This window comes from Panthera leo, chromosome F3, assembly GCF_018350215.1.
Source record: "Panthera leo isolate Ple1 chromosome F3, P.leo_Ple1_pat1.1, whole genome shotgun sequence".
NCBI lineage: Eukaryota > Metazoa > Chordata > Mammalia > Carnivora > Felidae > Panthera > Panthera leo.
In genome coordinates, this window is record NC_056696.1 from 9,772,382 (window position 1) to 9,800,097 (window position 27,716).

Sequence of the window (27,716 nt, forward strand, 5' to 3'; positions counted from 1 at the left end):
GTCAAGGTGAACAATTCCTTTCTTTCCTATACTCTCACATAATTATGAGACAGCACAGGACCAATTTATAAATTAAGATTAATATCATTATGTCAGTCTCCTACGGGACAACAGGCCAGTGCTCAGTGGGGTGGCCACGTTACCCATTCTTCCCTACTCATCTACGCAATTTATCTCATTTGGCTTAGGGAAAGTTTGCAGTAACTCCTGCCAAGAGAATTCCTCTCACTTCATTTATGTGGAAAGAAAAACATATCCTTTTACCCTGGCACCATATAAGAGATGAACAATAAGGGATTTTGCCCTTTATTCTTGAGTCTATTTCATGTGACCGTTTCATATGTCATGACATATATTTCATGTATATGTATACACACACACACACACACACACACACACAGATGCATGCACACAGGCACACATCTTCCTGGCACCTAGCTAACAGACATATCACAGTCCACAGCTAAGAAGACAGGTCTGCTGAAAGCAGCAAACCCATTTAATTCAACTTCCTCTTCTTCCTACCTTCTTCCTACCTTCCTTCCTTCCTTCCTACCACCAAATATAGCTGTAGTTATCAGTCAAGTTAATACCACAACTCAGGTCTGACTTGTTGTTCTTATGTTCTGTTGCATCTCTAAGCTCTGTGCAGAAAGGAACAGGTCATTTATTAATTTCCTCTCTCTCTAATGTTAATGCCAAGAAGCTTTGGGACCAAAGTCCTCCCTCCCTGGCTCAATTGCCAACGTGGCAGTTCAGGCTATTTTGAGATATCTCTATGTTTGTATTTGTGGGTGGAAGTGAAGGGTCTGATGAGGTCGTTTCTTTTGCACACTCTATGATCAGAGCAGCCTTTTCAGTGAGTCAGCAATTTAGTTCTGGCCCCATCTGAGTGGTCCTGGGGTGACTTCCTCTCTGTTTCCTCTGTGACCATCCCTTCTTTCTTCTCTCAATAGCATTGTCCTTTTGGAGTATAGCTAAAAGGTCACATGCTAAACGACACTTTATACACAGAATAAGAATTGCACATTTATGACTTAATTTAGTTCATATAGGCAGAATCAAGAACATAAAGCATCTCAGTATTAAATACGAGGCCAAGAGAGCATACCAGTTTAAACGAACTGCCAAGGATCATCATCATAAATCTTCTCTTGCTTTTGCCTTTTTATTGTGCAATGTTGGATTTTGTAACATTATTCTCCAGAACAAACTAAAATCTCAAGAGAAAGATCTATTTTCAGTTAAAACCTTCCACAAGTAACTGCAGTTTTTGGAATCCAAATTGTCCTCTTCATTTCCACCTCCTTCCTCCACCCCCATAGGAACTTACATGAAGTGTAACAAATTTTATTACCCCAATAAGGAAGAATAAATTCCCTTCCTTCATCATTAAAAGGCCTTTGAGGGGTCTTCCATCCCTTCTAAAAAGCACAAAGAATACTCTCAGGCCAATGATTTAGCTCCAGGCAATAGAAAGTCAGAGGAATTCGGAATGGTAAGAGGACAAACTGGTATTTCTTTTCTCTTAAAATGAACAACTGTGGTATTTCCACCTTCAGGGTAATTGTGTTCTCAAAACAGCCAACTGCTCTAGAAAAAAAGGTAATTCAACACAAGAACAAGTATAAGCTCATACAAAACATGGAAGAAAAGATTAAAATTCCAAGTGACACATTTTTAGGCACTGATTGGCACTGAGAGGACGATGTTAAGTCCCAAAGTCACTCTGATCCCAAAGATCAAGCAACCAGGGAGTCTTTAAAACTAGGAACCAGATAATAACTATGATCAACAATGTGAGGGAAATTCTTTTTCTCTTACCTCCTGTAGCTTATACACACACTCTAGATTTCTTCCTAAATTTATCCTTATTCTTACTATGTCCTGAATTCTAACTTTCATGAAAATCTCACCTTACTACTTCACATAAATTTTCACCACTCTCAATTTCTCTCTCTATATATCATTGCATTTTCATTTCTAAAACTTGGAGGTGGGTAGGCTTCAGCACCTCTCAATCAAGACTAAGTTCTTGGGGTGCCTGGGTGGCTCAGTTGGTGAAGCTCCAGACTTTGGCCCAGGTCCTGATCTTACGGTGCATGGGTTAGAGCCCCGCATCAGGATCTGTGTTGACACCTCAGAGCCTGGAGCCTGCTTCAGATTCTGTGTGTGTCTCTCTCTCTACCCCTTCCCCACTTGCACTCTATCTCTTTCTCTGTCTCTCTGTCTCTCCCTCTCTCTCTTAGAAATGCATAAACATTTAAAAAAAAAACAAAGTTCTTTACCTGCATGGTTTTTATCCTACCTACAACTATTACCTCTAGGAAGGTATCCACTCCATTGTTTCCTATTTCCAGCATTTAATATCTCTTATTATGATCAGCTTTTTCTCCTGATTCTGAAAGTACATACAGATTTTTCCATTCAAAAATATTCCTCTTATGTGGAGAAACAGGAACCCTCTTGCACTGTTGGTGGGAATGCAAATTGGTGCAGCCGCTCTGGAAAGCAGTGTGGAGGTTCCTCAGAAAATTAAAAAATAGACCTACCCTATGACCCAGCAATAGCACTGCTAGGAATTTATCCAAGGGATACAGGAGTACTGATGCATAGGGGCACCTGTACCCCAATGTTTATAGCGGCACTCTCAACAATAGCCAAATTATGGAAAGAGCCTAAATGTCCATCAACTGATGAATGGATAAAGAAATTGTGGTTTATATACACAATGGAATACTACGTGGCAATGAGAAAAAATGAAATATGGCCTTTTGTAGCAACATGGATGGAACTGGAGAGTGTGATGCTAAGTGAAATAAGCCATACAGAGAAAGACAGATACCATATGGTTTCACTCTTATGTGGATCCTGAGAAACATAACGGAAACCCATGGGGGAGGGGAAGGGGAAAAAAAAAAAAAAAAGGGAGGTTAGAGTGGGAGAGAGCCAAAGCATAGGAGACTGTTAAAAACTGAGAACAAACTGAGGTTTGATGGGGGGTGGGAGGGAGGGCAGGGTGGGAGGGAGGGCAGGGTGGGTGATGGGTATTGAGGAGGGAACCTTTTGGGATGAGCACTGGGTGTTGTATGGAAACCAATTTGACAGTAAATTTCATATATTAAAAAATAAAAAAAAAAAAAAAATAAATAAATAAAAAAAAAAGAATATAAGAATTATACACATGAAAAAAAAAAATATTCCTCTTAGCCACGCAGACTCCTTGAGAGACACCATTACTTATGCATAGTTGCTTTATAATTTAATTCTGTGCCCTCACTCATTTTGAAATCAGGTTTCATAGACTACCCTTCCATCTTTCTTCTCTCAGTGGTCCCCAATAAAAACCTATGACTTTTAGCCATTTTTATCATCATGTCCTTAAATATCCACTACTATCTTGCTTACTTTAATTTGAAACTAAGAAGCTGTTAACAGAGCTTTTCTTTTACTCCTTACAGTGACCTATGCAAATGGAATAAAATATAATATTTCCATTTTCCCTTCATGAAACTCAATTATGGGAGCTTTGGATCACCTATTTCATTCATCACCTTACTTTAGATTAACTTTAGATTTATAGAAAGTTGAAAAGATAATATACAGAGTCCCCATATAGCCTTTCCCCAGCCTCTTCTAATATTAACTTCTTATACGATCACAATACATTTGTCAAAGCTAAGAAGTTAACATTGGTACCATAAAAGTGAGACGAATTCTCTTGGCAGGAGCTACTGCAAAGTTTCTTTTGAATGAAGGGAGATAAACTGCATAGATGAGTAAAGAGGGACAAGTAAAGGTGGTTACCGCACTCTGGCATTAGCCTCCTGTCATCAGGATATTGATATACTGACATCAGTTTTAATTTATATAAAACTCCTATGTTGTCTCATAATTACTGATGGTTAAAAAAAGGAGAAACAGAAATTGAAATCATACCAAGTATGTGCTCTGACCACAAGGAAATTAAATTAGAAGTCAGTAACTGAATGATAACAGGGAAATCTTCAGATTACTTTTAAATAATTCATAGATTAAAGAGAATGTTTCAAGGGAAATTGGAAAACGTTTTGAACTGATAATACAACATACCAAAATTTATGGGATGCAGTTAAAATAGAAAGTAAAATGAAAATTTATAGCACTACATGTTCATATTAGAAAGGAAGAAAGTTTGGGGTGCCTGGGTGGCTCAGTTGGTTAAGAGTCCAACTTCGGGTCAGGTCATGATCTTATGGTTTCTGGGTTGGAGCCCTGTGTCGATCTCTGTGCTGACAGCTCAGAGCCTGGAGCCTGCTTCAGATTCTATGTCTTCCTCTCTCTCTCTCTCTCTCTCTCTCTCTGTCCCTCCTCCACTCGTGCTCTATCTCTGTCTCTCAAAAATAAACATTAAAAAAATTTTTTTAAAGCATCTGACTATTGGTTTAAAAAAAAAAGAAAAAAAGAAATTTCGAAGATCAATGACATAAGATTCCACCTTAGAAAACTACAGGAGAAAGTGTAATTTAAGCCCAAAGCAAGCAAAAGAAAAAAAATAATAAAAATTAGAACAGAAATCAATGAACTTGAAATCAAGAAAACAATAAAGAAAATAAATCCAAAAGTTGTTGTTTTAAATTTTCTTTCTTTTTTAAAAAAGATCAATGAAATTGATTAACTTCTACCCAGGCAAAGGAAAAGACACAAATTAGTAAATAAAAACTATGAAAAAAGAGTTATCATTACCAATCCTACGTACATTTAAAGGAATATTATGAGCAATTCTATGCCCACAAATTTGATACCTTAAATAAAATGGATCAGTTCTTTGAAAGACACAAACTACCAAAACTCTCATAAGGAGAAATAGATAATCTGAAGGCATATATATCTACTAAAGAAATTAAATCAATATTTAATAACCTTTTAAAAAAGGAACCACCAGGTCCAGGTGGCTTCCCTGGTAAATTCTATCAAACATTTAAAGAAAAAAAAATGATAGCAATTTTCTGCAGTATCTTCCAGAAAGCAGAAGCAGAAGAACCAATTGCTAACTCATTCTATGAAGCCAGCATTAATCTAATACCAAAAACAAGAAGCAGCCATCACAAGAAACAAAACTATAGGCCAATATCTCTTGAACAGATGCAAAACTCCTCAATACAATATTATCAAATAGAGTTCAACATGAATAAGAAGAAGTATACACCGTGACCAAGTAAAATTTATTCCAATTATGCAAAGTGTGTTCAAGATTCAAATCAAATCATGTAATCTATCACATCAACAAGTTTAAAAAAATCATATGATATAAAATGATGTAGAGAAAGCATTTGAAAAATATCTAACATCATTTGTAATAAAATTCTCAGAAAACTAGGAATAAAGAACTTCCTCAAATTGATACGGAACATCTACAAACACACTCTACAGCTAACATCATACTTAATGTGAAAAGACTAATGCCTTTTTTTTTCTGAGAGAGAGAGAGGGCACAAGTGAGCGAGGGGGAGAGAGAGAGAGAGAGAGAGAGAAAGAGAGAGAGAGAAAGAGAGAGAGAGAAAGAGAGAGAGAGAAGTGGGACTCACCTGAAGTGGGCCTCATGTTCACCCAAAAATGGGGCTCAAACTCACCTGATGTAGTAATAATGATACCATGAGATCACAACATGAGCCAAAGTCAGATGCTTAATGACTGAGCCACACAGATGCCAAAGACTAATCCCTTCTTAAGTTTGGGAATAGAGCAAGGATGTCTTACCACTCCTATTTAGCATTGTACTGGAAGTCCTAGCTAATGCAATAAGACAAGAAAAGGAAATAAAAGGTATACAGATAGTGGAGGAAGATATAAAGCTTTCTTTATTTCCAGATGAATATATCTATGTAGAAAATGCCAAAGAATCTACAAAATAACTTCATGAAATAAACAAGTATAGCACAGTTGAAGGATATAGGTCAATATATGTAAACTCAATCGCTTTCCTATTATTTCCAATGCCAACAGCACTAAACAATTAAACTTTGAATTAAATATATATATATATTATATATGTATAATATATATATTATAATTTGAAGGAAAAAAAGTTGAAGACCCCCATACTCTCCAATTTCAGGAACTTACTATAAAGCTACAGTAACCAAGACAGCCTGGTATCAGCCAAAGAGTGGGCACATATATCAATGAACAAAGCACCCAGAAGTAGACTCACATAATTATAGTTGACAGATTTTTTACAAAGAAACAAAGTCAACTCAGTGGAGAAAATCTAGTCTTTTTAACAAATGGTGCAGGAACAATTGAACATATATATGACCAAAAAATCCAAAAAACAAAGAACCTTAGCACAGATGTCACATCGTATACACACACACACGCACACACACACACACACACAAGACCTAAAATAATTGATCAACAACTTGTGAAATGGTGGTAAGAAATAATTTGAAGGTTGTTATGCTATTTTGAAAAGAAGTAACAATATTAAACAAATTAATATTTTTTAATTTAAAGGAAATCATTAAAAATAAGAGAAATAAAATGTATTGTTTCTATGGCTGCCATAAGTATACATTTTTCAAATCTCCCTGATATCCAACTACAGAGAATGAAAATGACCAAGGGCCCTCAGATGCATGCTCTCAAGGCAATCACTTTACTTGCAGAGAGGTCCAACAGTTGCCCCCAGCTAGTGAGTAGGCAGGACAGAGATATTGATGCAGGTGCAATCCTAGGATACAAGACTCCTCTAAAGGGCAACTGGCTGAAGAACTCTATTGGCTTTGCCAAAACTTTCTTGTAACTGCACTGCAGCCTCGGACTTTTCTGATCCATGTTTTCTTCCTTCCCTCTCCTCCATGAGGGTTGGACCTACATCCAGGTCTAACAGCTGTCCCAGCTTCTTCTGGCTCCCTTCCTAGTTTTCCCAATAAATCTAGTCTTAGTACCTGATTTAGGTTATTAGAGAACCTGAAATAACATAAGTAGGGCTACAAATTGCCTGAGAAAACAAGCAGTGAGATGAGGTTCTGGGATAGGTTCACTCACCATGCCACTGTCCTGAGTGGTATGTGGGGCACAGACAGATCCTGATGCAGTGAAGGCCATGAGTTGCAAAGATTATCGCCACAGTTAGCCTAAGAAAATGCCCTGGTGTGGGAGTGTCTTCACAGGTGTGATGATTCAAGCTATTGATTATATGATGATTATATGGTGAGAACAACAGCACACAGAAGGTGGCTGACTACTGTTCAGTTAGATAAAAACAGGGAGGGAGGCAAATGATAAGAGACTCAAATACAGAGAACAAACACAGGGTTGCTGTAGGGGAGGTGGGTGGAAGGATGGGTTAAATAGGTGATGGGCAGTAAGGAGGGCACTTTTTGGGATGAGTACTAGGTGTCATATGTAAGAGATGAATCACTGGGTGCTACTCCTGAAGCCAAGACTACACTGTATGTCAACTAACTTGAGTTAAAAAAAAAAAAAAGTTGGATGGACACCCTACAGAGGGATAAGGAAAAAAAAGGGCATTAATAAGCAGTTAAAGACTGCTAGACAGCCTCCTGGGTAGCTTAGAAAGAGGCCGTTTTCTCCTGCAATGAAATGAAAGACACAGCCAAGCAACAGAAAGAAGACCTAAGAATTAGAGTTGCAGAGCTCCAGAGACATTTCAGTACTCAGAGAAACCAGGTCTGCTAAGCTAAAGTCAGAGCCCTGGCTGGGAAAACCTGCATCCTAAAACAAGGGATGGAGACATCTGATGGTTACCTCTACAGATCCTTAAAACTCTTCAAAGTTTGAAGAAGTATCCCACTCTTCCCTAGCACTTCCCTATCCTAGAAGACACTGCAAAAGCAAAAGATAAATGACTACATTTATTTTAGTCATAAAATAATATAGATGACTACACTAGGGCAGTAGAAATAATACGTAAATTGGATTCTTTGTCCATAAGGATATAGAAAGGTTGGAAGTAAACTGTGGAAGTATCATCACAAATAAATGCTAACCAACAGAGCTGATGTATACTTATATTAAGGTCAGACAAAATAGAAATTTAGGCAAAAAACATTACCAGAAAAAAACCATAGCATTGAAAACAAGATTTAATTTATCAGAATAATAAAAAGCTACTTCAAATTTGTATGTAGAAAGCAAAAACACATGCAAAATAATACACCCAGCAAACATATCAGAACTATAAGAAGAAATGGATATATCTACCATGAAAGTCTTTACTTTACTACCCATTGTCAGTAACTGAAACAGAAACAAAATTTAGTAAAATAATTGAATGTTTAAACAATTTTTGACTCAGTTTAAAATGATAAGCAAATATGGAGTACTGTGTTTAATCCTAAAATACCATGTTCAAATTCAGCTGGTATTTTTGTACATATTGATCTTCTGGGCCATAAAGCTAGTCTCAAAAAATTCAAAGATTTACTCTCATGGAGGCAGTCTTCTTTTATGTAATCTTTATGTAATTATGGCAGGAAAAAAAAAAGACAACTTCAAAAATCCCTTACACTTGGAAATTTAAAAACATACTTCTCTACACCTCCTGGGACAAAGAAGTCCCAATGATACCTTCACTGAAAGAACTACATTCTTCAGGAAGAAGAAAAGTTAACCCAGAAGAGGGGAAACAGTTGTAAGAAGATATAATTATTTGTTTAATAAAATAGTAATTCTTAAATGATCACTGATTTTTGTGCTTAAAAATTGGTCACTAAAATTTAAGACAACAAGAAAATAAGAGCAAACTATTCCTTGAATTGTTGGGCACAGAAATAAAAGACTTCAGTCCTTGTAGAAAACATATTTTAAAGGTAACCACCAAAATACTAGAAATAAAATCTATAAATTCTAATCTAGCAAAGGATCAAAAGGTAGAATAAAGAAAACTTTTCCATCTAGTGGGAGATAGGAGAAAAGAAAAAAAGGCAAAAAGCCAGAAAACTACTAAATTGGTAGTAAGAAATCAAAATATATCAATAATCGTAACATATAAAAGAATTTAAATTACCCATTGAAGAAAGTCTTTCAGAATGGCTATTAAAATAAAATTTTAGATAAATGTTTACAAAAGACATGTCTAAACCAAACTACCTCAGAAAAATTGTTTTAAAAAGGAGAGAGAGAGAGAGAGAGAAAGGGGGCACCTGGGTGGCTTAGTCAGTTAAGCATATGTCTCTAGATTTTGGCTCAAGTCATGGTCTTACAGTTTGTGGCTTTGAGCCCTGTGTTGGGCTCTGCACTGATAATGGGGAACTTGCCTGGGGTTCTCTCTCTCCCTCTCCCTCTCTCTCTGCCCTCCTCTGCTCATATGAGCTCACATATACACGCTCAAGCGCTCTCTCTCTGTCTCTCAGAATAAACTTAAAAAAAAAAATCCAAACATTCCACCAAGAGGATAAAAATCACATAGTTTCAAAATATATAGTTTAAAAACATTATAGAATTAAAAGATAAAACTGGAAAATCCACAATTATAATGGGAGATTATAGAGCAGCCTTCTAAAAGTTAGTAATGATGTAGATTTAATAAATATAATCAATTTTTATTTAAAAAATATGCTATGTTTCACTAGTTTAACATACCACAAATTTGAAAAAAAGTAACATTATTTTATGTAGCACTAATGAAGAAAAATAGACCAATATGAGGAGTCTTAAAAGAAGAGTCCCTCTCCACTGTCCCTACGCATCATAAATCAAGATACAAATTGCTCATGGAGAAGAGAATGAGAAAGAACCCCCAATGCAGAAAGAGACAGTAAGGAAACTTACTGTCTCAACTCAAGCACTAGGTAAACAGATGAAATAAAACAAAACAAAACAAAACAAAAAACAAAATTCCTTTGAAAATTGGAATTATAAGCCAGACAGAAATTATGCAAGGTTTCTATGTGAATTCACACTACCACGTCTCATAAAACAAATAAACAACCTCAAACAAAAGCGGAGAATTTAATTTAAAGTGGTTTGGGGTTGACAGTGCCCTCAGTTGACTGGTGAAAACAAATTCAAATGCCCTCTGGAAGAAGCTGACAGGCCCACACCAATCATAAAACGCAGCCAACTGTGAGATGTATTCCTGGTTTCAGGATATAAAATGTGAAACAATGTGAATTTGAGAAATGGCAAATTATAGATTCACACACACACATGTTTGATTCTGTATAAGAATATATGAGTATTTACTAAAGACAGATATACACTACATAAAAAAAGGAAGTCTTTTGGACTTCTTTGGAGTTTTAAAGACCATTATACAGACTAGATTCTGACTGCATTGCAATTAACTGGAAATCAATAGAAAATTACTGCAAGCAAAACAAATGAAACCCATATATTTGAAACAAACATAATGAGTACACACACAAAAACTCATTGCTTGAAGAGGAAATAATAAACATCTTATAACTCACCAGCAATAAAAACTATTTTATTTGAAAACTAATGGGATGTAGTTAAAGTAGAACTTAAACACAAAGCTGTAACTGTAAATATATGGTTTAAAAACAAGGAAAATTTAAAATAAATGAATTATTCATTCAACTGATAAATCCAGAAAAACACATAGATTGTAGGAAGAAGGGATAATTAAGGAGTAGAAATGGGTGAAGTAGAAAGCAAACGAACCAACACCACCACCCCCACTAAAAGGGCAGGAAAAGAGATACTCAATAAACCAAAATACCTAGTTCTTTTGAAAGAATGATAAAATAGACAACCTCCCTAAGGGACTGGCCATGAAACTGTAAAAGACGGCACAACCCAAATAACATTTGTTATAAAAGGAACACAAATATGGAGACAGGTGGTGATAGAGACATGTAGAGGCAAGAGACCACTTTTCGCTCCTTTGTTTTTAAGCAGATATTTTATGATAATAATGAAGTGGGAGCATGAATGGCTGTAAGGGAGCAGGTGAAATCAGGCAGGAAAAGGATCCAGAGGAGCTCTCTGATGGGAGGCTGGAGAAGCCATGGACCAAGAGTGTTGGGGGGAAGCATTTCTTGCGTCTGACAATCTCATGCTGGTGTTGAGGGCAGGCCCGTACCTTAATGAACTTCACAGTTCTTATAGTTCTCCCAGAACTCACTTGCATTACCCACTCCATAAGTACGGACTGCACCACACTGCAGACTTCAAGTCTACTTCTCATGAAATGCTCATCACCCCGTCTGCTAGGTATATTACACATACCTGTCCATTGGGAAGCTAAGGTATCTAAAACACTGACACTTTCAATTTCATGCAGATAGCGGAGATACGGTGTGGAATCAATACGATAGGAATCATTAACACACATCAGATAGATTTTTCCCAGGTCAGGTGAAAACTTCGGCATTAAACTTTTCTTTTTCCAGCTGTTTCTCAGAACAGAGTGCTTTGTGGTCAACAGGACAAAAATCTTACTATGCTGTATCAACGCTGATGCTATTTCTCAGAACAAGGGTGACAATTCTAATGCCAGATATTTGTTCTTAGACGTAATTTTCAGTAGACATATAGAATACATATAGACAAGCAAGTTCTTCTGAAATGTAACAGATTTCCCATCAGTCTTCAACATCTGCACTATGTTAGGTGGGCTCCACTTTTAGAAGCAAGGTCCTCTTGACACAGTCAAAATAATTGACTTACATGAGCATTACAAGTGCTGCTTAGTTATTTTGTCTGTTTGAATTCTCACTGACATAATTAAAGGTAACAACAGCACATACGCTTGCAAATAATATCAGCATAAATATCTCAGATTTATATTTCACCATACAATTCACAAAGCATTTTAATATATATTGCTATCAACCGGCAAGTCAGGAACATAACAAGAAATATAGGCTATTATTTGGCAAAATTAAGCAGCAGCAAAAATGCCCACAAACACCAGTTCATTTTGGCTTTAAACTGTCATAACTCAATGCTGCAATTGCATAACAGATTACTTTTTTTAAATGTTTATTTATTTTTGAGAGAGAGGGAGACAGAGTATGAATGGGGGAGGAGAAGAAAGAGGGAGACACAGAATCCAAAACAGGCTCCACGCTCCAAGCTGTCAGCACAGAGCCTGACGCAGGGCCAGAACTCAGGACCAGAGAGATCATGACCTAGGCCGAAGTTGGACGCCCAACCAAATGAGCCACCCAGGTGCCCCAAACGTAACAGATTACTTTCAACACTTAATGTTTAACCTTTAAAGTGGCTTCAATTCCATTCTTGGCTTTGTGTTAGTTCTCTCCTTGATACAGGGGAAGTAATTTAACAGAAATAAAATTCTCTCCATTTCCTCATCTGCAAAATGGGCACTAGTAATCCCCCTACCCTTTTCTCACCAGAATAGTGTGAGAAGCGGTGGGCTAAAGTCCCCAAGCCCTCCCATCCCTGGTCTTAGTAGAGGAGCTATAAACTTCATTTCTGTGACAACAGTAATTAGACATGTTACAAAGTTCCTTTCACAAGCAGGTCCTTGGAAACCTAAATTTCACTGAGTTAAATTGAGAAATCTCAGGCTGGAGAAAGAAAATAATAATAAACAATATCTGGCATTTGAAAAATGTGCTTTCGGTGCTCAGATAAATCTCTGCACTAGCCCAATAATGTTGCACAGCATTGTCATACTGAGTGGAATGCCTTTTTTCTTTTTAACTTTATTTATTTATTTGTTTGTTTATTTATTTATTTATTGAGAGAGAAAGTAGACAGAGTACGAGTGGAGGAGGAACAGAGAGAGAGGGAGACACAGAATCCAAAGCAGGCTTCAGGTTCTGAGCTGTCAGCACAGAGCCCGATGCAGGGCTCGAACGCATGAACTGCGAGATCATGACCTGAGCTGAAGTCGGACACTTAACCAACTGAGCCACCCAGGCACCCCTGGAATGCCTTTTTTATAAGAGTGAGAAAGAAGCTTCATGGCAGTTGCTGAGGTGGAAAATAAGCACTATCATAGAAATATTTGTGAGCTGAATAGATTCTTTGGCCTCCTGACATTTTTGAAGACACTAATGCAGTTTTAACATAAAGAAATATTATATCATTTTTAGCCCATTTTTATGCGGCCTATCTCCTATGATTTCTGAACATTCAGAAAAAAAAATGCCTTCATTGTAAGGTTAACAGAAGCACTGGGTAACTCTGACAGCCTTCCTCTGTTGTGTTGTCCAGCCTGAAGATAACTTCTTCATCTATTTGTTCTCCTGTTCTTTCTCATCCAGAGGAAACCTGCCCTTTTTCTTCCAAAAATACCAGTCAGGACCCACTTCTCTTGGCCATTTCTAGCCCATCTTTAGTCCAACAAATTCAAGAGGTCAAGTTGCAGAGGATGATATTCCATATCCATCACCATATTCCATGATGAACCATGGTCATCCATATTCCATATTCCATGATGAACCATGGTCATCCTATTAGCACTCACCATTAAAACAATTTGGCCAAGGAAGCTCTCAGTTCTTGTGCTGCTATTATGAACCTCCAGCTCACTCTTCATCACTGACAGACAAGACTGTCTTCCTCAGTATAAGCCCCTCCAACCTCAACTCCCTTTCTTCTCCTTGTACCTATGTCCCCATGGATTAGAGTTCCATAACACTCACCACTGACTGGCTCTACCAGCTCTATTCTCAAGCCCTCTGGATTCCTGCTTATTTGGGGGTGGGGAGTCATATTTCTAGTCCCACACTTTCTTTCTCCAATATGTTTAGTTGCTGTCTTTTTCTTAATAAAAGCACAGCTTTCACTAGATGATACTATGTCACCCATAATGCTCTTTAGTGGAATCCTCACATTTCCCTGTCTCCAAACCCTTCCAAATTCAGGAAGTCAAGAGGGGGAGTCTCCTTATTTCTTGTCCTGTAGTGCCCTTTCCAACCACTGGTTCCCATACTGAGCCACACCTTTTTTGAAGTTCATGACATCACTCATAGTTACTCAACTCCTTCCATGATTCCAACTCCCTCACACCTGCCAGCAATTAGATCATAGCTTTCTTCTGTTTTGTTGCTATTGTAATAATTGTCTACCCTAAAATGTGGACACTCTCTCCAGTTATGGAGATATATCTATATCTTCAGGCACAGCAATCAAGTTACTTGAAAAATTGGCCACATACTCCCATCTATATTCCAGATAGTCTCTCTCTTTCTGTCCTTTTGCAAACTTCTGATAAAAGCACCCTAGCCTCAGTTTCAACTTTCTTATTCTCTTCAGCCCACTGCAATACAGCTTCTGACCCAATACTAAACTGGGTCAAAACTCAAATAAAACTTTTTTTTTTTTTAATTTTTTAACGTTTTTTTAAATTTATTTTTGAGACAGAGAGAGACACAGCATGAACGGGGGAGGGGCAGAGAGAGAGGGAAACACAGAATCGGAAGCAGGCTCCAGGCTCTGAGCCATCAGCCCAGAGCCCGACGTGGGGCTCGAACTCGCGGACCGCGAGATCGTGACCTGAGCCGAAGTCGGACGCTTAACGGACTGAGCCACCCAGGCGCCCCTCAAATAAAACTATTTTTGATAAGAGTACAAATTGTTTTCCCATCACTAAAATGAACAGATATTTTGTCTTTAGCCATACAGCATAATTTTTGCTGGGCTTTCCTGCCACCTTTGTCTTACCAAGACCTCTGTAACATAACGCTCTCTTATCTTTTTCTTACTGCTCTGAGTTGACCTCTCTCCATTATGTGCTCCCTCCCTCTAGTAGCACCTCAGATGTAGTATTTTTCTGTGGCTTTGGTCCCAGGCCACTGATCTTTGGGGGCACCATCTCTGGGTGATCTTACACACTCTCATGGTTTCCACTTCTAGTGTATGCCACACTGATGACATACAAAGTGCACCCTCCAGCTGTGCTGAGCTTCAGACCCAAACACTGAACCACATGCTTGTCATTTCTTCTGGTTGACTTATACACACCTCAAGCTTTTCATTCTATCCCCATCTCAGTTTAGAAACACCATCTTAGTCCCCCACGTCAGAAACGTGAGGATCCTTCTAGACCAACCCCAGAACAGCAGTGAGACAACAAATAGAAAAAAACTCACCAACTTTCCAGCAGAGTAAAAAAGGCACATGCAAGGGCCCAAGATGTGTACTTTCACACCACAACAGAGAGAACCCTAAGTGTTCCTGTGAGAAAAACAACAGATCAAACACAAAAGGATTGCCTGCAGATAAGAATATATATAAGACTTCTGAAATGTAGAAGAGAAAGAAATTATGACTTTGCGTTTCTAAGAGAAAATGATTTTCAAGTTAGGATTCTACGTCTAGATAAGGTATCAATTAAGAGTGAGGAAAGAATACATTTTTGAGAAATTGCATGTCTGAAAACATCATCCTGTAGACAACTGTTCTAAAAGTATGTACTGTAGGATGTACTCCCTCTTCCAAAAAGGGAGGTGGGTACCCAAAAGAAAGAAAAACACAAAGTCTGAGAGAGAGCTATCCAACAAAGGAGAGTAGCTGACGGCCAACTCAGGATGATATCTGAGCAACAGCCTCAAAGAAACCCACACAGACTGTATCAAGAGGATGAAGAGCTCAAGGAGGAAAATAAAAATAAATGACATGGATTATTAGACATGCTTGACCATGTGGAAAATAGTGTTGGGAGGGGCTTTGGACATATGGTTGAGTATTTGAGAATAATTAAAAATAAGCTCAGAGAAAACTAAGCAAATGAAAAAAATTCTAAGCTTCAAGAAAAAAAATTAAAACCATTTAAGAAACAACCATACCACACACTCTGATACTGCAGTAAATAATACTGAAATAGCGATATTAAGCAAACACTAAAATTCAACTAAAAATTGCAATATGCAGGTTAGATGAATAAAAAAAATGGGATGGGGATAAGAGTGAACTAAAAGCTCATCTACCATTATTGTAAATTAGTAGATAATGGCTAACTTAATGAAAAATGACATAGCAATACAGGATATGATTGAGAAATATGGCAGAAAATATCAGAGGAAACAGCTAAGAGAAATGTAAGAGGGAATAGGGGAGGGCAGGGCAGAGGCTGCTGTTTTTTGTTATAAGCCTTGTGGTACTAATTGACTTTTTCAACTATGTCTACACTTATAACTAAAAGAAATAAAAGTTAACAAAAAAGTGAAATGAACTAGAGAGGAAGTATATTCTTGGAAAAATAGGAGGACAACAATAAGCTGGAAACACTTTCCTAAACTAACTTGACTACTATGTATCCTCTGTAATTTGTTACTTAGTAGAACACCAACAAACAATGATTCACTTAGAAATAAGTAACAAAAATAAACATTGATATTCTGAGGGTATGATGCTTACAAACTTTTCCCCATTCTAAACCCTATAAATATTTCCAAATATTTTCTTCTCATTAAAGTTTCAATTTTAACGTTTATTTACTTAATCCTTTTGCAGTTTATTTGGTTGATGACCTGAGGCAGAATTTTAGAAATCTGTATCAACTTCCAGCAAAACCTCATTATCCTAAGGTTAATTTCCCATCTGAATTCTAAGACCTTGTTTCATTATTTCAAAATGTCTTCATTTTGCTGCTCTGTCATTGACTGTCAATTTTTCAGGTTGTTAAATTTACCCAGTAAAAAATTGCAAACAAAGAAACGTTGATGGTAGTATTTTGCTTCTAAGCTGGGACCTACGTATATCTTTTTAAGAATGGAATTGAGAAATAATTATTTTTTAAATGTCAGTATCTTATATATTGCATATCAGCTAGCTGCAGACTTTCTCTTTTTTCCCTAAATTATATACCATTACTGGGGAGGCAGGATATCTCATCCTTCACTCACTGTCTTTTAAATATTATAATTAACATCACTAAATTTATTCTGCACCAAATGCTAAACATTATACTTGAAATAAACTATAAAGTTCTGAGTTCTGACCTTTAGCTTTCTTAAAAATTAGTTTTTAAAATTTGTGTTCAAAATAGTAATAGAGTAGGTAGTTACTCCTCTAAAAATTAGCATAAAAATTACTTAGGTATGCATACTGCTAGTGCATTCTGACCTTGAACTACATACAGATTATGGGGGGGGGGGGGGATGCAAGTGTCTTAAATCAATATAATATTTAACAACTGCAGGTTTGGAAAACCAATAAAGACATTTATCACTATTTAACCTCTTGCTACTTGTCTTCCTTATTGTCTGGGCACTTTTTATTAAATCCTATAATGCAAGATAATTTATGGGGTTTACACAACTATTACAACGCTGAATAACGGTGTTTGTACAAGTTACTGGGAAGGACAGGGAAGGGATGCTCCCCTGCCCGCAAGTATTTATATTAGGAATTAAAGTCTCACAACCCATTAAAACAGAACCTCACATTTCCTATAGTGCCTGTGTATGAAAAGCCTTTCATCAGTATGGAAATGTAAAATGTCCCATGCAAATATATATCCAAACTACAGAGGTTGCTTTTAAAATGAGGTTGAAATGTTGTAAGCCTATATCTGAGAACATGATTTAGCCACTTAAAATAGCAGAGGTGACAACACACATATTTCACATACAGTTGAGAAGTTTGGAATATTATCTTAATTTATTCCTATCTAATCAGGAACATATGGGATATAACTAAAGGGGAAAAGAAAGATAAGCTGCATGAATTTTGAAAAAAAAATGAAATCTACATTATATGTTTGTAAGTAAGAATAGAAAATTAAAAGGTTCTTAACACAGATTTTGAAAATATGTCAACCTACAAGGTTCTGTTTCCCCAGAGACATGACTGGAGGATCTGAGCGATTTCAGAAGCAAAAGCAGCCCAGTTTTAGATTGTGGACTTGAAGGTACAAAGGGGTTTTGATCTTTTTTTCTTTTGTTTAAACCAGAAATGTGATTCACAGTTGAAATGTCAGAAACAATGATTTTCTGGTTCTTATTTTTAATGGGCCAATATTTTACGTTCTCTAAATAACCGACTACAAAGTATCTCTATTACCAATATGGAGCCATGCTTTCAACTGTCATTGAGTGCTTGAAATTAAAATCAACTTTAAAAGAGTGACGTCTATATTTCAGGTCATAAAAAAAAAGTAATATGGCTATAATACTCTATTAGATACTCACAACACCCTAGAATAAAATTTAAAAATGCAATAATAGTGTTTGCAATGTCTTTACCATCTCCAGCTTCTGGTTTTCTCCTTTTTTCTATTTATTAAAATTATTTTCTGATCGGGGCGCCTGGGTGGCTCGGTCGGTTAAGCGTCCGACTTCGGCTCAGGTCATGATCTCGCGGTCCGTGAGTTCGAGCCCCGCGTCGGGCTCTGTGCTGACGGCTCAGAGCCTGAAGCCTGTTTCAGATTCTGTGTCTCCCTCTCTCTGACCCTCCCCCGTTCATGCTCTGTCTCTCTCTGTCTCAAAAATAAATAAAATGTTAAAAAAAAAATTTTTTTTTTTAATTATTTTCTGATCATTTATCACCTTTTTCATCCTACATGCTCTTCCTGGTGGATTCTTTACTGTGACTAACTCAAAGTCAAGAATCTTCTGGTCTAGTTTCTCATGCATTTTTAAAATTAATCTTGAAAACCATGTCACTTATTCTCATTTTCTTTAACTTGATTTCAATATCCTCAAATCAAAGAATTTTGATCAATTCATGAGTTTCTTCCCAGAAAGACTCATGATTTTATTGCTAAACAATGTAAAAACTACAAACAAAAACAAATAAAAAAGACTTTATGAATTATTTTGTAAGGATATATTTTCGTAACATTTAAAAATAATCCCCAGTTACTTTGGGAACTGTTTTAGTGGGCTAAATAATATACAGTCAGGTTTGGCAACTTCCCAGAAGTAGAATGCAAAACCTACATCTGTTCATGCTAATCTAGGGTTTTATGTGCCAATAATAATCTTACTCTTTCAGAAATGGGTATAGATGCTAATTTCCATACCACAGTATTACCAGAGGGATTAAAATATATTTTCATTGCAAATATGCTAATGTTTCTGTTTAGGAGACTGTGTGACCAGGAGTAAGAGTGTGACCTTGTGGTCTCACCCAGATGGGTTGATATTATTTGGGGAAGGAAGCAACTGTGGAAAACTGTGAACCATTAAAAGAAACTGCTGTTTGAAAAGTAGAAAAATGCATATACTCTTTGGGAGAAAGCTGTGTTTATTGTACACATACTGCATGTTTAGCTACTGTGTTAAGTACAATATTTATAGGATCACAATTACTTATCATAATAAATGAAGAAAACCAAGATCAGAAAGACTAATGAGCTTGCCATGGGCCTAGAGGTAGTTGTTATCTTCCTCCTTGACTCTCTGCAAACATATATGTTCAGTGGGGCCAGAACGTATACACTTATGTCCCTCCTCCACCTCAGATTAAAAATCCCCAAGGTAAATGCTGCTGTGATTTCTACCGGCCTCAGTCTGTAACAATGTTGCATTTCAGAACAAACGGGGAGCGCACTAGTCAAAGAAATCTTAATTCTCTTTTTCACGTAAGTTTATCCATATCTGATACAAGCAACAGTAGGCAATGAAAAAGAAGATGATATGTTTTATAATGTAGAAGTTCTCACACACATAAAAAAATCAATTTACAAAAGCTCATTCACTATTCACCAAATTATCTCTTTTCAACCTTCATTTTCATATATTGCTGGTTATTTTTTAATTTTAATATTTATTTATTCTTGAGAGAGAGAGAGAGAGACAGAGTGTGATTGGGGGAGGGGCAAGAGGGAGACACAAAATCTGAAGCAGGTTCCATGTTCTGAGCAGTCAGCACAGACCCCGACACGGGGCTTGAACCCATGAACTGCGAAATCATGACCTGAGCCTAAGTCAGATGCTTAACCGACTGAGCCACCCAGGTACCCCCATATATTGCTGGTTATTAACTTTAGAAAACTTGCTTCATCCATAGCCCATGCTGGGGCCCCCCATGCCAACCTGTCTAGGAGTCAATCAGGTTCACCCTTTTGAGAATTTGCAATAATCACTGTAGAGAAAATTCAAACTTGAACCACTATTAGCGGGTCACTAAGATAAACTTCGTGAAGTAACAATAACATCAAGTAATTATCTCATGCTTATCCCGTGCTAGGCACTGTTCTATTATTCTCATTTTAGAAATGAGGAAACAGAGCTACAGAAAGTTTTAATAAGTTTGCCTAACTTAGACAACTTTAAAAAGGGGGGGGGGGGAGGTGGGAGTAAACCTGGATTTATTAACCACTCTACTAGACACATGGCCAGGGAACCTGCACTTACCTGTCTCATTCCCACCCTTTCTGAGGTTGCTTACCTTTACCTTGGACTCCAGGCCTCTTAGAAATCCCTTTGGCGGTGTTAACAATTTAAGGTAGTTCTCTAACAGGTCATGAAATGAGCCCTCTAATGACTATCTTTTAAAGCAGATTTCAGTTGCCTTATGAAATGTGTATATATATGAAGTCACCTAGAACGTTTCCATTTTTCTTAGTTCGTTCTACTCAGAAAATCTGTTCCTCCCTCTGAAAGTGATTTTAGATTCATTTTTGTCGACTGTTTTTTCTAGAAGCTACTGTCGTAGAAACATAGTTTCTCAACCCCAGTGGATTTTAGTCATGATACTACTGTTAAATACACCTGCTAACTTAAATTAACTACTACCATTTCTAATTTTTATTTTTTAAAATATAAATATAAAACAGTTGTCAAAATAGCATATCCTGTCTTTCTTGAATTGTCTTCACCCTTCCCACTTCCTGTGAGAACATAGTCATCCCAATCCCCAATGATACTGTGGTGATTTCGTTAGTCTTCTTCTTGGTTAGAGAGGATAAAACTTTAGGAGTTTTAACTTCTATCAAGTTAGAGAAGGTAGCTCCTGGAAAAACTTTAGTCTATACAAGGCCCAAACATATTTTTGAACATTGGAATAGAGAAGATCTTTTCAACTCTACACAACATGGAAGAGTTTCTATTTTGAAAACAAAACTCTACAAAAGGGCAGTACTTCTGTGACGTATTTTTTTCCCTTCACAATTAGCAACCAAAGTTGAAAAGAAACATAACAAACTCTGAGGGAGAAGTTCCTAAAATCCTTCTATCCAGAACACACAAAAGCTAACAAAAACCTTCAGGAGAGACCAATACCTCAGAATATTTTTTATAAGTGACAAAGGTCAGCAAATCTGTACCAGGTGTCACAGGCTCCCGCATTATTGAAAATCGGTGGATTTTATAAAAATTTAAATAATGCAGCCACAGAAGAAAATCCCTTTGTACAAAGAAAAGTGCCATACCTAAACTTTGCCACCTGGCCTGAATGTGAAAGGTATGGAACACAGCTTCTCACCACTGATCCTAGGAATCTTCCTCCCGTGGGCCTCCAAATGGTAAACCTTCTGGCAGGATTTGAAGCAGTTAACTGAGAAATTCAAATTGGAAAATAACAAACTCCAACTTTGTTTTACTTTATCAATATTGTTAAGAGAATGATGTAATTGTTTGGGGGTTTTTGCAAAGACATTCCATGTCACTTCAGTTTTAATACCAGGCTGGAGCCTGCCTGGTCTGCCAGCATAAGCCAGATAAACACAGACCTGTAGTCTTTCTATTCATCTCCGGATAGTTACTCAGAAAGATTCTGGAAAATATGCCTATTATGAACTAAACATTTCACTTTTCATTTTATCCATGTGCCAGAAGTCCATTCCTTGGATAAACACTTTACAAACTGACACTCTAAAAGTCACTAAACATGATAAAGTATGTGTGCATCATTTCAGGACTGATTAAATATTTTCTCTCCCATGACAAATGAACAGTTACATACTATATGAAACAATTGGAACCAACATTCCTTTTCTTTCTTTCCTTCATTTTGTCTTTATTTTGCACGAAAGATTAATTTTCCATTTCAACTCATTTGTTATGCAATCTTGGCTTTGGTAAAATACCACTCAAGCAATATTACACGCAGAAATAGTATTTATTTTTTTAAACGTGTGATTTTAAATTCTTTCACAAATGTGCTTTCTTCCCCTACTGTTTCTCACCTTTTATCACTGGTTGTTTGCAATTTCCTTTGTTTTTATTTATATATAATGGGGGATGGAGGAGAACTAGTGTATTCTATTTAAAAGTTAAAAAAAAAAAAGATTGGTAGTATGAGGTACATTAAGTGTGTGTTAAAACTATACAATCATTCTTCATCACATCATAATACCAAATAAAGCACATTAATTTACTAATTCTGTAAGTATGATTGTAAACATTGCTTCTCTACTTAACAAATTTACTGTTGTCTCACTTATGATAAGATTAGCTACATTCTACTCTTTCTCTTGTCTTTAGCTCATGGGGGGAGGGAGGGAGACTTTCATTCTGAAACAATTTTGAAAACAGAGCTTTACAAAAAATTTCAGTAGGATATATGTCCTGTTGGAAAAGACAAACATCTTGAAATGAATGTAAGAAAAATGACAAACTTCCTGGAATAGTGAAATAGTTCTTTTAAAATGAAGAAATGGTGCAAACAAATTACTTAGTTTTCCATTATTCATAAAAGGTGCCACAAGTTAATTATGCCTTTCTCAGCTTGGTTTCCTTTATCTAGAACATCATGTAAATTAACTGACAAAGATTAATCACCTAATGTAATAGTTATAATTCAAATTTTACTTTTAGTCATTTCCATCTGCTTATTGATGCCAGAATAATAAATTTAGTGAAACTAAAGGAACTGATAGCTGAAACAAACCGCTTCAAAAATCTGCTCTTTTTCTATTTCAAAAGCCAGTTTCACCACAAAATACGTATTTTACCAGTGGAATTAATAGAAGAAATCTAAGAAAAATTTGAAGTTAGCCACAATTTAAAAATAAGTATCTCTGAGTATCAGAAGCCAATTTTATAATTCCAACTCTCATTATTCTTTAAATAGAAATATGAAGGAATGGCCACTTATTAGACAAATTCAGAATCTCTACATTCCCTGCTAATGAGCTGAGACAGACACTGAGTAATTCTGTGGGAAAATAAAAACAACATATTTGGTCTGGTGATATTTTTTCCACAATTAAAGAAAGCCACTTATGTTAATTAAAAATAAAATAAAAGCAGAAGCTGAAATAAACACATACTGTGTGTATGCAAGCAACCTTAACAAGAGTCTGCTGAAATCCATCTTGTAATACAATATGATAGCTTGGCTTGCCCAGGGAAATCATCTGAAGATGAGAATATGTTCATCCGATTTGTATCTGGGTTTTGGGTAAGGTTCAAGATCATCTGCTCAGTTGTCTCACTTTCTGGGAGAACTGAAGAGTTCAGTTAAACTATTCACTATCCAAAAACTATACATTTGTGTTCATGTGAAATAGGAACATAAAGTCCCACTTCTCAGATTAAAAGTAAAAATGTGTGGCAAACAGACAAAATTAGCATATAAAACTATCACGCTAGCAAATGGAACATGAAAAAAAAAATCTGATTTTCTTCAAAAATATATAACCATTGTTTCTTTTGAATATTTTTATTTAGTTAGGAAATCATAAAATGACCTAAAAAATCCATAATATTCCACTATAGAAAAACATTCTAATTAGTATCTTGATAAAAGTTCACTTATCCAGAAAAAAATTCTAATTAGTATCTTGATAAAAGTTCACTTATCCATTTTAAACTAAAAGCCAAGACTTTTTTTTCTTTGTAAGCACTCAAATATAGAGATGAATTAGTATATAATTCCTTTCAAAGCATGCTGATAACTTGAGTTTGTGTAATTTACAAAACATTTTCATGAATATACTTTTCTAGTAAAGGCCTCTTACTCGCCTCATTTAAGGAAATTTTTTAGACTGCAAAAAACAAGCAAGGTATTCTGTCCCTACAGCCTTGGAAGATAGAAGAAAGGATGAGGTGATATGCCTTTTACAAACAAGGAAGCTAAGCCCCAACCACTCTGTGGTTTTTCCAGTTGCAATTCGAAGGTAGAGCTGTCTGGGCCCTGTCCACCGAACTGGCTTGCCTTCTTTCTTAGCAACTGTGGTGGGAGCATGGAATGCTAAATTACCTCAAAAACTGAGAAACAGAAGGGTTCCATCACGCTATGTTCTGTGAGACATTTATAGTGTGACCCAGCTGTCACAATTACCTGTAAATGACTCTCAACTAGTTCTGAAAAGGAAAGCACATACATTTGTCACTGGGCCGCTTATGATAGGGTACAAAGTAAAACTCAAACGTCTTGAGTTGTAACAGCAACACTGAGATAAAAACAGGACCTCACAAGAAAATTCCTTTGATTAAGATGCGTTCAATATATTCGTACAACCTGTGTCTTTGCTGCCTCAAGTTCAGGGAAATGAAGAAGTTCAGCTTTGCTGGGATTTAAATAGGTAGACCAAGTAGGATCAGTGTGTTTATATATCATCTTACCTCCAAAATGGATTACATCCGGCTTAATAATATGACACATAGAACATAATAATAACCTATAGTAAACAGAAAATAAAGGGGTAATGGGAGAAATGGGAGACTGAGAAGCTATCTGTCCAAATACACATTTGTGGCTCTCCTCTAGGGGCCTTGCTGAGGCAACTCACAGAGATCAGAGAGTGAGAAGAGTTGGCATTTCACCTTAAAGTATGTGTGTGTGTGTGTGTGTGTGTGTGTGCGTGTGCGCGCGTGTGTGTGTGTGTGAAGTGGGGGTGGGTTAGATGGAGGGGTTTCTGGCCAATTCAAGCACAAAGAGAAACTGTAAACACCTGAGGCCTTGGGTTCCCAAGAAGTTTACACTGGTAGAAAGAGCATTTGGTGATTACTGCCAGAGGTGGGAATGGGGTGGTTTACAAAATGGTCAAAGCCTCATAGCTGGGAAGGAGACCCAAGACTCCAGAATCTGGGTCAAATCCACCATTCCCTCAGCTGTGGGAGAGGAGCCAGCCAGCTTGGCTTAATTGAAACCCCTTCATCACATCAGGAAGAAATGCTTCTGCCTATTCACATACACAGTTCTAGGAAAAGCAGTGAACTCAGCTGAGGCTGGTGTACTTCCAGATTGCCAGGCATATGTGTGATTTTATTTTAAACATAGCATCCTAAAAGCTGCCCCTGGGTTAGAATAGCTATTGTTCAGCAAATGACTGGTCAGAGATTGTGCTGAAGCTCTTAGTGCCAGGCAGGCTTATATCATTTGCTGATGGATCTGTATGCATCCTGGGGAATGTTTCCAAGTCTGCTCCACATCCTGGTCTGATGCCTCATGAGTAAGTGCAGCCTAGTAAACTTATGCACAGCCTTTCCAAACCCTAGGGTAGACTGTGATCCCAGAAGAATACTTCTCTTCTGGTTCTTTCTGTTAAACTTCTGATTGCTTGACCATTTTGCTCCTTGAATCCTGGAGCTGTGAGTGCCCTCTTAACAGCTTTACACTAAGACCTCCATTGTTTTCAACAAACATTTAGGCATGAAATTCTCCTCTGTTCCAAAAAAAGGTAAGTCCTCTCAGACAGACCTGCAGACCTCTGGGTAGGATGTCAGTGTCTCTGCACAAGAGCTAAAACTAGAGGTGGGGCAGTGGCCCACTTGTCCCAAAGTGAGACTTTTGCTCTCCAAGCAGGAACTGGATAGCCCCTAGTCTCCTTGGCTTGCACTTCTTGGTGTATGCAGAACCCTTACCCGAATAATAAGCTGGGACAAAAAATTGGGGGCCCAATATTCTTAATCTGCCACTGCTGGGGGAGAGCTTATACCCTGCAAAAGGGGCCTGGGTTGAGGAAGGGAGCCCCCTTGTCTCGACACCATAGTCTAGGATAGAACTTCTGTAGTAAGCTGCAGCTGGTGGGATGAGTAGTGCTGGCAGTCTGCTGATAAAGGGTGAAATAACAGAGTGGGAGCGAGGGAGAGGGCACCTGCCTGGGTTAGAGCTTCGAGAGTAGTTTCCATAAGATATGATTGATGTGTGGCTCAAATGTCACAGATCTAGTAGACTGTTTCGAATGAATGATTCTCCATTTGCTGGGTGCCCTTAGAACATTTCCTAATAATGCCAAATGATTGTTTTACATAATTTTCTCCAGTTAAATGTTTGTTGGGAAGAGAGTTCATTCTAGAAGTCAGTCTCCTAAGCTCAAGAATTTTGTTAAATACAAGAGGATTTAAAAAATCTATATCAGGGGCACCTGGGTGGCTCAGTCGGTTAAGCGTCCGACTTTGGCTCAGTTCATGATCTCATGGCTTGTGAGTTCAAGCCCCGCGTCGGGCTCTGTGCTGACAGCTCAAAACCTGGGGCCTCCTTCTGATTCGGTCTCCCTATCTCTCTACTCCTCTCCTGTTCACGCTCTGTCTCTCCCTCTTTCAAAAATAAATAAACATTAAAAAAAATTTAAAAAAAATCTACACGAGGCAGGGGCTCTATACATAACTCATTTAGTTATTTTGAAATATCTCCACCCACTTACCCACTTATCTACATATTATTTCTCTTATTTCAGGTAAGGACAAAGATGTAAAGTTACGGTAAGTCCTTGAAGTCACAGTGCCAGAAGGATGGAACAAGCGCAGAGACACATGTGATACCAAAATCTTGCTCCATGACCATGCGAAGCTGCCCAGTGTCTGATCCAATGGAGACAGTGAATCAAACAAATAAATATATGGCCTAAGTCTGAAATCTGTCTGTTTCTATTACTACCACCAAACTTTTTCTAATCTCTAATTAAGATAATAATGTGAATACAATATAGCAATTAACATCTGATCATTTGCTAAAATCTTAGCATCTGGCAAATATTAACTAACTTAATTCTCACCTACAGAGTGGGTACTGTTATCCTGGGGTTATAGTATTGGCCTGAAATCACAGAGCTAACACATGAAAGGCAGGATTTGGTCTCCAAGGTCATCAGGCCCGGGTTACACTGCCTTCCTGAATAGAATTACTATTAATTGCTGACCTGGTCACGTAAGACTGCTACAAAAATCTTTATTTATTTCTTTGAGAAATGTTTCATATGATTATTTTTATTTTCGAATTTCAGAATTGTTTAATTATAAAAGATGGCTCTTTGACTAACAATTTGGTCATTAGGCAGTTTTTCTTCCATGCATCTAACTGAAATTTGTTTGTCATAATTTAAGGCCTTGACTTTTTTTTAATTCCAGTATAGTTGGTATACAATGTTATGTTAGTTCCTGGTGTGCACTATGGTGATTCAACAATCCTTTTATTTTTGTTAAAATTTTATTGAGGATTTTTGCATCTAGGTTCATCAGACATATGGGTCTCTAATTCTCTTTTCTTGTGTCTTTATCTAGTTTTGGCATAAGGGTAATGCTGGCCTCATAGAATGACCTTGGATGCTTTCCTTCCTCTTCAATTTTTGAAATGGTTTGAGAAGAATAGGTATTAACTCTCCTTTAAATATTTGGTTGATGTTTGGTAGAATTCACCTGTGAAGTCATCTGGTCCTGAACTTTTGTTCATTGAAAGTTTTTTGATTATTGATTCAATTTTGTTGCTGCTAATTAGTCTGTTCACATTTTCTACTTCTTCCTGCTTCAGTTTTGGTAGTTTATATGTTTCTGGAATTTATCCATTTCTTCTAGTTTGTCCAATTTGTTGGCATATAATTTTTAGTAACACTCTCTTACAATTCTTTGTATTTCTATGGTATCAGTTGTTATTTCTCCTTTAATTTCTGATTTTGTTGTTTCAAATCCCCCCCTTTCTGTTTCTGTTGATGA

General features: G+C 37.0%; 1 protein-coding gene and 1 long non-coding RNA gene across 3 annotated transcripts in view; one reads left to right on the forward strand and one right to left on the reverse strand.

Annotated features, from left to right (window-relative positions):
- Nucleotides 1–26,626, forward strand: part of LOC122212106 — a 66,583-nt gene extending 39,957 nt beyond the window's left edge. The window contains exon 3 of the long non-coding RNA XR_006198998.1: nt 26,465–26,626. This is a non-coding gene — a long non-coding RNA (uncharacterized LOC122212106). The remainder of the gene's footprint in view (nt 1–26,464) is intronic.
- FMN2 (formin 2) overlaps nt 1–27,716 on the reverse strand; it is a 381,203-nt gene that overhangs the window by 42,784 nt on the left and 310,703 nt on the right. The window lies entirely within an intron of this gene.